The sequence below is a fragment of the Taudactylus pleione genome, unplaced genomic scaffold, assembly GCF_031769625.1.
Source record: "Taudactylus pleione unplaced genomic scaffold, aTauple2 ptg000086l, whole genome shotgun sequence".
NCBI lineage: Eukaryota > Metazoa > Chordata > Amphibia > Anura > Myobatrachidae > Taudactylus > Taudactylus pleione.
The window spans coordinates 20,848,242-20,861,451 of NW_028284488.1; the positions used below are offsets into that span (position 1 = coordinate 20,848,242).

A 13,210-nucleotide genomic window follows, 5' to 3' on the forward strand; every position below is an offset into this window, starting at 1 on the left:
ATTATTTGTATTATTATTATTACTACTATTATCATTGTTACTATACTAATTTATATATTTTCTAGTAGTTTCCCCTTTATGGACTCTGTGTTTAGTATCATTCATCAATAATATACTAGCTATTTAAGCTCTATTAATGAAATCTTATATAAATTATCTAACATTTACTCATCATTGAGTTATGTATTTTCTATATTTATGTGTTATTATTAAATTAGTAACACTAAAATTAAAATCAATTTACTCTGTTGAGTTTTGTGCTGGAGTTGAACTTGTGTCTGGTGGGCTGGTATGCTGTTTCATTAGCCCGCAAGGTTATTTGAGCTGTATTGAATTCAAATGGAAAAACTTTTGTGATCTTATTTATTTACCATTTAAATTTAGGTTTATCCTACAAAGGTCCCCTTATAGGGTTGTTTGATTAATCATTTATATCTGGAATTATTGTATGCACTCTAGATTAATGTGATTTCTGGATTAGTAACATTTAAAATTAAAATAAAATTTAAATCAATTTATTTATTTTGTTGAATCTCGGGTTAGATGCTGTGCTATTAGTCCACTAGGCTATTTGAGCCATATAGATTTCTATTGAAAGTATTCCTGATCTCATTTGTTTAATACTTAAATGTAAGTTTACTTTCTCAATGATGCCTTTAGAATTATATGTATAACTATGCATTTTTAGGTTCATTTTATTATGTTTTATATTTTGAATAAATATTTAATATATTGTGATAAGAGATATGTACAAACAATTGTTTTTTTATGTTTATTATTATAGATTATTAGGTGTTTATCTTTAAGTACACCTGTGGTTTTAATGACACCAATTGGCAACTGTTAATGATTGGCTAGTAATCAGAAACGCGTTGAGACTCTAAGCAGGAATTTCAATACCACTTCGCTGCTCCGGACATTGCTTGAGACGCAGTTGATGAAAATATGGATGTCTAATTTGATACGTGAGTGGCTTTCTCCCTCCCCCGCACTCCGGGCTACTAAAGTGCCAGTCCAGTTAGACATTGCATTACTATCACCTCAGGTGATTACCTAATTCAACCAAACGGGGATTGTTGCACACTGAGGATTTTCCCCCACCGCTGTCACTTCAGCTGGACACCGTTTTATAATCACGCCAGGTGGCTGCCTCACTCCACTAAATGGGGAGTTTAATACACTGAAGATTTCTCCCACCGCTACTACTCTGTGATTGTGTCCAGAGATTGACATCTGCGCTGGTGGTGAGCTGATCCTATAGTGGGGAGGTTGAGTTTTATGCCAGCTCTTCAGACACATTATTGCTTCCAAGTGACTTTTATCATTGGATTTTCTTCCTTTAATTATTACATTGTGGATCTTTTTCTACGAAGCCCATTAAGTGGATTAATATCCCGCTTTTGGAATACTTGATTCTCTATGTATTGAATTTTTAGCCTTTATTATATATGTTTTTTGTAAACCTTATGTGATATTTTTGTCTAAATAATCATATTAAATAATTGGTCAAGCACTCCCTATGTGCCTTTATGGTCCTTTAATAATTTTCTCAAACTGCTCTCTAAAATTGGTGTATAGTTGCAAGCTGCATTTATAAATTGAAATAGATAAAAACAACGCATGGAGAGAATGTATAATAAAGGTTTTATTATATTGTTTTTTTTATTGTACATTATTTAGTATCTCCAGAATACTTATTGGGAGCTGCTATTAGGATAAACACCTGCGATATTTATTTGTTTTCATTTAGTATTGGACCTGATTTAGATTTTTAGGATCTGTTTGTTTAGTTTGAGAAAATATAAATACACACACATACTATATAACTAATATATATATACACACACACACACACACACACACACACATATACATACACACACACATACATACATACATACATAAACACACAGAAATCGAATATATCAGTGTGAATTTTTGGAATATTTTCGTAAAAGGTTTGAGTTATCAATCTTGAATGACCCCTGGAAATCACCAATAATTTTAGCTTATTTTTTTCCTCTGAAACCTGAAGATGAGAGCAAAGAAACAGGTTTTACCTTTTATTACCAGCAATACTTCTTGGCTGTTCTATTCCATTATTAAATGATAACTAAAAAGCAGCAATGGATACATGTTTTATACTTAAATGGCTAAAGTGAGGCTTGTTTTGTTTATTGTCTGCCGTTATACGGCTAGGGAAGTAACCCATGTGGTATCTGCACTTGTTCGATCTTCTTACAACACCACAAAACTGGCCTCTCGATAGAAAGGAGTCATTGGGTTTGCAATTTAGAAACTAAAAATACCTGTTCCTACTGGTCTGCAACTGCAAAATTAAATCTACATTTATCTGAATATTGCCTTTTTCTGCCTGTCTTAGAGCTGACTAGTTAGACAGTTTAAACAATGTGCTGTAATCCAGCCTGGCATCAGATGCTTTCACTGATACAGTTTTGTAAGAAATGCCAAGTTGGTATGGCAATATAGCTTCTAGCACAATCAGTTTAAATGTCCCTAAACTTCTCACAGACTTCAATAAACAAGTCCATTGTACTTTCCAATTGCCTGGACTTGTGCCTGTATTTCATTAATTTACTAATTACATTCATGTATTGATAAGGATATGTATGACAGACTACTGAAACCATAAAAAAGTTAATTCCTCTTTCAAGAAAGGAACATTTTATTTTATTTTATTATTGTTGATTTTATTTAAAGTGGCTCTTTCATATGAATATATGTTATTCACCAGCACATGGCGACTATAACTTCTCTTTTTTTCTTGGTTGTTGTCTGGTTTCTTCTTCCTATGATAAATAAATAGCAAGGACATTGGGTTAGATACCCTGGTGGTGACAGTTTTATATGCAGGACTTATACAGATGCATATCTGCTCACTGCTCCATAGGCCTTCACTCTGTTCTTCTGCTCTTAGTTTCTAGTTATGAGAGAGCTTTTAAAATGTTTACCTTACATTTTGGAGTAGTTAGTGTGTCTGTGTCTATGTCTATGAAACTGAAGTTGTCAATTTACTGTGATGCATTATTTTGAACTCATTTACTAGGTTTTCAGTTTAAGTTTTTTTGTTTAGCCTGTTGATTACACATTCCAGCATTCCTCGGTTTAGGATTCTTGTTATGTGTCCTACATACTGTAGTGGGCATTTCATTACATCACATTGGTGGATTTGCATGTACTAGTGTGTGTATTGTAATATTTTTGCCTGTTTTGGTGGGTGTGAAAAAAATAAATCACACTGTCACAAAACATAGTACTTGGCTTGATATTTGTCCCCTACTACAAGTCCACCAAAGGTAGCTTTGTAAGGTGGAATATTTGCAGTCTTTTCTAATAGTAAGTGGCCCATGTATTGTAAATTTTAAGGATTTTACAGTGTTTCTGAAGAATTCTGTTTGTTTTGTAGCTATCTTCATTGTATTGTGTTATGAAACTAATACGGTCTTATTTAGTTAAGTGGCAGGGATTATATGTTTTGCATAGTGATCAATGTTGATTCATCAGTTACTGTTTTTTGCCTTGGTTAATATGGGAAGGCTGTATCCTCTTAATTGAAATCCCTCCAGCTCCGCACTGGATCACCTGGTACTGCCACAAATTATATATATATATATATATATATATATATATATATATATATAAAACAAGAAATAGGCTGGCACGCCAACCAATAAATACAGCACTGCCCCAGGTGCCTCTCCAGAGGAACACTCATAGATAACTGAAAACATAGGACGGAACTCCAGGATACAAAGTAAATGCCACGAAACTGTTTAGTTGAAGGTCAACGTTTCAGAGCTCTATGCTCTTTTATCAAGACAAAATCACACTGCAAAATACATACAGAACATATATATATATATATATATATACATACCAAAATCAGCTACACCACAGTGCTCGTGTGACGCTGGTCCGATGGAGTCCCGGTGACGTCATGGGCGCGCCCAGTGCTGACGGTCGGTGACTCACAGGGGGGCGTCCAACTCTGATGTGTGCCATCACCATGGCAACTGGGGAACAACATAGCAAAAATGTAGAAAAGTCAACATCAAAGAAGAAAAGTATAAAAAATATATACAGGCAGAGGAATAAATATACATACAATGATATAGAGCTAGAAATAAAGGGTAAGGGAGCAAACTGATGCAAAGGTAGAAGCATGTGTAATGATGAGCAGGGAACACCCTACGAAGATAAATGATAACTGACACGAATAGATAGTCAGGATAAGCTCTAGTATACTGTAATACAGGACCAATACCGCTGAATAGCACAAAAATAAGAGCTCTCCAGGGAGCTCCCTAATTCAGTAAGCCATAAATAGCTGCATAAGACCGGGATACATGCTCTATTATTAACAGAGACCCTATTATAGAGGTACAGGTTACAAAAAACAATTTAAGGATAGCATTTCATTCAGACCCCACGGATGAACAGTTTGTAGGGTATGGATCCAATAAGCTTCTTTTTGGAGGAGGGTCCGATCCATATCACCTCCTCTCAGATTAGGTGGACCCAGTCAATCATTTTGTATTTAATAGTTGCAACACTATGGTGGAAATCCCTAAAATGTTTGGCCACTGGTTGATCCGATCCTCTACCTTCAATAGCCGCCCTGATGTTGGAGCGGTGTAAGGCCATTCTCTCTTTCAATTGTCTTGTGGTTTTACCCACGTAAAGCATGCCACAAGGACATCTGATCACATATACAACATAGCGGCTAGAGCATGTCAGAGGATATTTCACAAGAAACTTCTTGCCCGATCTAGGATGGTAAAATATGTTGCCAGTCTCCAGAAAACTACAAGTGATGCAGCCTATACATTTATAGTTACCTGTCGGGCGAGTTAAAAAGTGAGTGGCAGGAGCCTTGGTTAATAAACTCACATCATTATGTACGACCATATCTTTAATATTTTCACCTCTCTTGAAAGAGGACAGGATACTTGAACCTAGTAGGGCTGGTAATTTGGGATCGTTAGCAATAATAGGCCATATTACTTTGGCCGAACGTGTGAATTGTCTACTAGCTGTAGTAAACTCTTGGACCCAAACCACTTTATTGGAGATGGCTTTAGGTCCTGCAGGCATCAAAGCTTGTATTCTGGATATTCCCAGGACCTTCTCTTTGGCTTTTTTTAAAGTTTTATAGTGATATCCTCATTTCAAAAATTTGAAAGACATGTTGTCAATCTGCTTGATGGCATCATTTCGATCACTGCAAATTCTCAAAAATTGAGAATAGGGGAGTCCATATTTTAAGGGTGCAGGATGATGGCTAGCTGCTTGTAATATATTGTTGTGATCTGTTGGTTTGTAAAACAGCGTAGTTGCCAGTTCGTTAGAATCATTTTGATTAATGGTCACATCCAGGAAATGAACTGATCTAAAGCTGTATTCAAAAGTAAATTTAATGGGATGTTGTTTACTATTAACATCAGTCATCAACTGGAGGAATCCTTCTATAGGTCCAGACCATAGAAAGAAAATATCATCTATGTATCTGGAGTAGCCGCTGATATATTGGGCAATGTTAGGGTCAGACAGGAAAAATTCTTCCTCCACACCAAACATATATATGTTAGCGAAACTGGGTGCCACACATGAACCCATGGCGCACCCAGTTTGTTGGGTATATATCTTACTATCGAACAAAAAATAATTCCTGGTAAGGGTGTATTCTAGCAGCTTAATAAAAAAGGTAGGGTCAGGTCCAGAGTACAAAGGATGTTGGCTGATGACATTTTTCATGGCTTGGAGCCCTTCCTTGTGGGGAATACTAGTGTATAAGATGCAAACATCGATGGTGCACATTAATCGACGAGCTGGTAGAGATGATAGATTTTGCAATCTAAAGATAAATGCTGTAGTATCCTTGAGAAACGATGGTTTTGAGTCAAGCAGTGGTTGAAGATAAAAGTCCAGATATTGTGATATACCGTAGTATAAGGAATCCTTCGCAGCTATGATGGGTCTTCCCTGCGGTGAAGTGGCGTCTTTGTGTAATTTAGGGATTGTGTAAAATACTGGCATATTAGGGGCATCTTGTTTTAAAGCATCATGGATATTGACAGTGATGATTTTGTCCATTAGGGCTTGTTCTAAAACCCTGAATAATTCAATCTGGAATTTGCTGGTAGGGTCTTCTTGCATCCGTTCATATACTGTACTGTCTGATAATTGTCGTTGACATTCTGTAATGTATGCTGTAAGGTCCTGTATCACTATACCCCCACCTTTGTCCGCAGGGCGGATAATGATGTCTTTATACTGGCCTAGTTGATGTAAAGCTTGAATTTCACTAAAAGTGAGATTATATTTACTCAATACCGTAGGGGGGTTGTATCTCGATATCACATTATCCATGTGATTCGTGAAGCATTTAATGCTCAAACTCAAAGATGGAGGGATAAAAGTCGATTTTTTGCGGACTGGCATCAGAGGGGTGGTATTATTATTAGGACCAAAAAATTCTTTCAGCTTCAATCTACGGTCAAATTTGAACAAGTCGATTTTATTTTGAAAAGAATCTGGGACACATGTGGGGACGAAGGACAAACCTTTATTAAGAACTTTAATCTCATCTGTAGTTAAAGTCCGAGCAGAGAGATTAAAGACTGTGTGTTCTCCCCAAGAAGACATAGTCTTTGAGCATAGCCAAAATCATCAGTCCCTGGTACCACAGAGCTTTGGACTACTAACTGGCCGCTTGCCGGCGTCAGTGCCCAGAGCACTGGATGTAAGAGTTTTAAACCCCATCTCAGTGATGAGCTGCAGCTGGACCTGTGCAACTGTGAAAACCCGGAGTTCCACACCTCCAGTGCAGAATGCACAGGCTTCACTCTAGCCTCCCTTGGAGGAAGCTGATCCCACAGGAATGTTGGCAATTCAGGTGAGAGACAACCCCTCATACCACTAATTTTATATATATATATATATATATATAAAAAGATCCAACGGGCGGCACTCCTGGGACTTCCTCGTCTTTAGTAACAAATAAGGAGACGCTTACTCCATTCTTGTATTAACGTTTCAGTTGTTAATAGAAGAATGGAGTAAGCGACTCCTTATTTGTTACTAACGACGAGGAAGTCCTAGGAGTGCCGGCCGTTGGATTTTTTATGTACTTGGGCTGTGACATACAGTTAGAGCTTAGGAAGGGAAGGCACCCAGACAATTGTATTTTTGCTGCAGGAGTTGAGTGCCAGTTTATTTGGACTTTTATATATTATTTTTTTCTGTTAACAAAAAGCAGCTAAAAGGCACTCTATAGTGCATAAAAGTATTTATTTACAGTGCACAAATAAAGTTTCAGTTTGTAGGAGGATAATGCTTTTACCAAAAGACGAACAGTGTGGGCTGGGTACCCAATGGCATATGTATACTGCACCAGGCAATCTCCAACTGCCCTGAGGAAATCTCCAACCGCCCAGAAGCGGCAGTTGGAGATTGCCTGGTGCAGTATACATATGCTGTGTGGTGTCTAGCCAACACTGTTTGTCTTTTGGTACAAGCATTATCCACCTACAAACTGAAGCTTTAATTGTGTGCCTTTTCAATAAATGCTTTGTGCACCAATCATATGTATTCTCCATGTGTGCAGGAAGTTTAAGTTGTGCATTGTGTTGCGTCTTTGAGAAATTGTGTTATTTTGCTGACATATGGTTGTAGCCATTTGAATATGTAGTCCAAAAGTTTTGGGTCATTAAGGCGATACCTGATATGATAGGTCTATATGGTGGGTTGATGATTTATGCATTTTGGTAGGAGGAAGGATGTAGAAATTTGATGGTTTGGGGCTTGTAGATTTTGGAAGTCTTGTTGGTATGGCATTATTTGTGTGTCCTCAAAATGTTATGTTTTGAAAGTAATTTACTTGTGAAATTGAGTTTTTGTGTATGTGTAAGTGTCTGACAGAAGTTTATTAGGATCCTCTGTAGTTGGCTGCGTTCATGATAACCTTGTAATTTATTTTACTGGTTTTACGTTTATATCTAAAGATGCGTACACACTGGACTATTTTTTAAAGGATATTGCTGATAATAACACACCGACTAGTGCAGGCCTGGCCAACCTGTGGCTCTCTAGCTGTTGTGAAACTACAAGTCCCATCATTCCCTGCCACAGTTTTAGCATTCCCTAACACCAAAACTGGTAAGGCATGCTGGGACTTGTAGTTTTTCAACAGCTGGAGAGCCACAGGTTGGCCTGGCCTGGTCTAGTGTGTACGCACTAGATTGTTAACGATGCGCGCTCCTGCAGGTCATTAATAATATCCCCAGTCATCTTGCAGTACAATCTAGGGATATAGTTAGCAATGCCATGCTGCCGAATGCAGAATGGCCTCGCTCCTCTCCCCGCCGTCGTTCGTCATTGCCGGCATCGGTGTGTATGCACTTACCAATGCCGGCATCCCCGCCAGGTCCTGCCGTTGACGATATAACTGGGTATACACATAGTTTAGTGTGTATCCAGCTTAAATTGCATTTTGATGAGTTTAATTATTTAATCTCTTCTTTGAAGAGGTTACATTTATGTTCAGACATTCTGACCCGATTTAGAGTTGGATGTAAGTTTCTAACAAATTCATTTTGATGTATTAGAGTTGAGCATAACTTGCTCATGATTGGAAAGGTTGAGTATAGGGTGTGTAAGCACAAACAATGTACAGCTGGGCTGTGCAATGCCTTTGTGTGCAGGTCCTAACTGTATATGTATGTGTAGAACATGCCCTGGAGATGCTACCTATTTAGACTAGGTATCATCTTCAAATATGCCTCTTAGGGGCTTATGTGTTGTGGTTCCAAAACACCTGTATGTACACCATAAACACATATTAACTATTTAAAAAATACAATAAAAAAATTAATTGATTAAAGTATTTATATGAACATGTTCCTTATGCTGGGCATACACTGACAGATAAAATGTTTGTCAGACTGACAGACATTTTATCTGAAACCCATCAGATATTGTGGCATACACTGTGAGATATGTTACAGTGTATGGCCACATGATATCTGGGTTCTTCCCCTGGGGAGAAAACATTTCCCCGTTCCTCCCCTGTGACAATACAGGGGAAATGACGGGAGGTCGGCCTGGGGCAGTGCATACTTGCATACCTGCTTCTAATGAAGGACCATTTAGGTCAGAAACACGTTAAGCTCTGGCTTTTATCGAGGTGGACCCGAGGTGACCAGAGGGATGGGATTGCTGTATGCCTTAAATGACAGGAATATCCGGAACCCCTGTTTATTGAACAACTTGGCTACTGAAAATTACTGACCGTTGCTGTGTACCACTGATGGGTTTTACATTACGCTTTATACCTTCTATGTTGGTAAGTGCAACCTTATATTAAATAATTCAGTTTTTAAAGGATTTCTGCACTATTTTTTCTTCTGTTTGTGGTTTTTCCCTAACCAATAAATGCTGCAAGCACCAAGGAAGGGGGAGACTCTTTTCTTTCAGATCGGGGAGGGATATTATAAGAACTTCAACCAAAATCATGTCTGGATCAGCATAAATATAGATATTACAGATATTGGTGATTATCCCTTTTTTCATCAGTTTGAGGGCTTTGGCACTGGTGAAACATGCACTATTGTTGTTGCTTTTTATGTGAATGTGTCCACTAGGGAGTGCTGTTACACTGGTGTAATTACCCTTTTTTTCTGAGTATTAGTTGGGTGTATACTCTTTTTTACATCTTAGTAGCAGCATCTTAGTATCATTGCACACTTTATCCACCTACTATTTTTCTATTTTGTACTGCAGTGCATACACTGCCAGATGCGGCTGACCAATGATCAGGTCAGTCAGGCATTTTGCCGATAATTTGTGAATCAGGCATAATGTATGCCTGGCTTTGGTCATGAAATACTTAACCAGTACCAGTTCTATAGCCTAGTAATTGGTATCACTAAAGCACTGTATCATACAGCTGGTAAAGGCAGCACACATGAAAAGTGAACTATAATGCCACATTGGACTCAGGGTCAAATGCAGGATTTTTAAGGGGGGGTTTCTAGTATATTATATATATTTATATATATAGGGGTATATGATCGGCGGCAGATTTATATAAAATCACGCTGCAACAGCTAAGTTGATTATAAACGTTTAATGCATCTTTCGTCAGGATACAAATGTAAAAACAATCTTACCTTACTTTATACCACCTCGTGTATACCTGGACTCCGGTCTGTCCCGGTGTGCACCATGACGCGGACGAAAAGACGTCACGCATCAAACGGATGACGGGAGAGACCAAGTTGTTCACCATAGTGACAGTGTACACAACCACCCCCAGTAAAACAAGCTGGCTATGTCAGCTTACAAAACAACACTACCTGCAGCAATCCAAACACTAAATCGTATATGTTAGTCATATATAGCTGTTATATTAGGAGACTCTGTATGAGCTCAGGGGGGCTATACCCTGGCTAATTAAATACAACAAAAGTTAAGTATGATAGAGATATCAAAGACATTTGCAAAAAAATATCATACTTGTAACCATAATATATAAAGTACCCATAATATGTAAAGTAGCCAAAAGACATGATCCAAAACATCCAGCCTTCACAAGTAATAAATATCGTACTGTTCGCAAGAGACAACCTCATCACATATATCTAATCAAATTGATCCCTTTGACGGAAGTGACGTTGCGGTCCCACTGCCTTACTTCCGGTGCCGAGGATCGGAACCTCCTTTTGTATATTCGTTACCTAGTCATGAGACAACTGAATGATTCGGAAACCTATAACAGACTCAGAAAGGACCTAACAGAACCTTTTATGAGGGAATTCAAAGCATTAATAGAGATGTATGTTGAGAATGGCACATTAACCACAATCGAGTCCAAGTTTCTATTGATAGAAAAAACGATGGTGCCGGTCATCTACATCTTACCAAAGGTGCATAAGGATCTGATTAACCGATAGTGTCGGGAATTGACTCAGTTACAGCCAACCTTTCTGAATTCATTGACTTCCATCTCCAGCCCCTGGTTATGTTGAATAGATCTCATCTCAAAGGCACTTGGGATTTTTATATGAAGAGTGAAAAGTGATAAGGTGCCAGCCAAACAGCTCCTAACTGTCATCTCACAGACTGTGTTTGAAAAATGACAGTTAGGAGCTGATTGGCTGGCATCTTATCACTTTTCACTTCTCCTAACACTACTTAGTAAATAGACCCCTTTATTTTTAAAGTAATATCCAGCGCCATTTTGCATATCCAGTAATCTTTTTCTGTTGTACATCTGCAGAAATACCTTTTAGGAAGCTCATCTCCTGCGGGTACTCGAGGGCAACAATGCACAATGATGTTATGACTAACAGCAGTACTGGCTTGCTACTTTAAATTAGCTGACTGCAAATAGACCAAGCCAGCTGATTAAATCAATTTATTAGCGTTGCGGATATTTTATAATATTTGGAGTAATGCAGGAACAAAAATTCTCATTTGATTGTTAAAGGATAAGCCAACACATATGGAGGTGTTTGTATTTAATGACATTTTATAATGGTATTAACTTTCATATTTATTAATAACCAGTGGTGGATTTCCCACTAGGCACATGCCTAGACGCACCTTCTGCTGAGGGCAGCACAACAAGCCATACCTCCCCTGCATCAGAGCAGCTGCTTTTATTTGTATGTATCAGTACCAGCGGAGAGATAGGGGTCACGGGAGGAAATTTGTGTGTGCGGACTTGCCGGGTCCTGGGGGCTTTAGTTTTGGGACTCACTGGATCCCGCCATCATGAAGAGGGCGGAGCAGTCTGTGTTTATGCAGAGCCGCCCAGTAGCTGTGACAGTTGGCTCTGAATAACCACAGCCAGCTCAGGCTACGTCCCAGTCATGACGGCCAGGATCACCCTCGACCCTCCCCATTTTCTTGCTGGTACATAATACACCATAACCATAGAATGTATTACTCCAAATATATGAAAAAAATATAGAGATGGGAGTTCACATATGTAGTAGCTAGTGATAAAATAATATCACTAATATATACAATGTAAAACACCTTTGAAAACAAAGTACACAGGATGAATAGTTATTTGTCAATTGTGTACCAATTTTGAAATGAACGCCTGTTGAAGTCTTAGTGAGATGAAACGCGTATGGTAAAGAAGCTGTGAGATCCGCTATTATTAGGACACACAATTGAAAATCGGTATACCTGAAATAAGGGTAAAAGAACTTGGCTTAGAGAGTGGAAAACTTTATAAGCTAATAATTGTATTCTGTGAAATTGTATTTTTAACAAATTATAAGATTTCACTATTTATACTGATCTGTATATGATGGTCTTATGTCTTGATTACATTGGGTGTTCGTATTGAGTTTAGAACACAATTGTTATACTTAAGACTATAGAGAATAATATTGCAACCAACAACTTTACTCCTTTATGTGAGGTTTTGGTTTTTTTGTGGACCCGGGGTGGTAACAGGAGCAGACACTGGAGCAGGTTTAAAAGTAAATGTGGAGTTTTTAATGAGTGGCTTAACAGACATGAATGTGGTAAAACAGAAAGTCTGGGTATAGCACTAAAGTGCACTTGGGAGCTGTAGTGAGGCAAATAGGAAAAAAGTCCAGTTAGTGACAGGCAATGGAAAATGTCCAGGTAGTGACTGGTTAATAGAAAATGTCCAGGTAGTGGCAGACAAGGGGAACTGTCCAGGTGGTGACTGATTAATGAAGAATGCAAACTGAGGAAGAAATATCCAGCAGAGTGTCAGTGGAGGCAAGGTGCAGGATGAACAACAGGACTCAGGTACTCAGGTAAAGGGAAGGTAATGGAGGATGCAGGGTAGTCCAGCGGAGTTGGAGCAGACAAACAGGCAGGCAGGTAGCGTTTCACAGGTAACAGGTGATGAGCACAGGGAACTCTCTCTCAGCTATGCTGAGAAACATGTTGCACTGGCAATGAAGTGAGGCTCTGAACCTCCCTAAATACCAAGTGCTGTGCCGTGACTGGCCAGAGAAAGCATGTGACAAACTAGGATTGGGCGAGCAAATCACATGGTCGGAGGCAAGATGGCGGCGCCCATGCCAAACGGAACGGAAACACTGCCAGGCCTCACCAGCCCAAAGTGACAGCATGCCCGCGTAGAGCCACGCACAGCCAATGCCCCTTGCCACAAACCAGCACCACCGCCAGATGCCCC

General features: G+C 38.7%; 1 long non-coding RNA gene across 2 annotated transcripts in view; it reads right to left on the reverse strand.

Annotated features, from left to right (window-relative positions):
- Positions 1-2,714: 2,714 nt before the first annotated feature.
- The window catches only part of LOC148529204 (uncharacterized), a 36,539-nt gene continuing 26,043 nt past the window's right edge, over positions 2,715-13,210 (reverse strand). For both annotated transcript variants that reach the window (XR_015877833.1, XR_015877832.1), the window contains exons 2-3: positions 3,899-4,034; positions 2,715-2,810 (exon numbers count right to left, since the gene is read on the reverse strand). This is a non-coding gene — a long non-coding RNA (uncharacterized LOC148529204). The remainder of the gene's footprint in view (positions 2,811-3,898; positions 4,035-13,210) is intronic.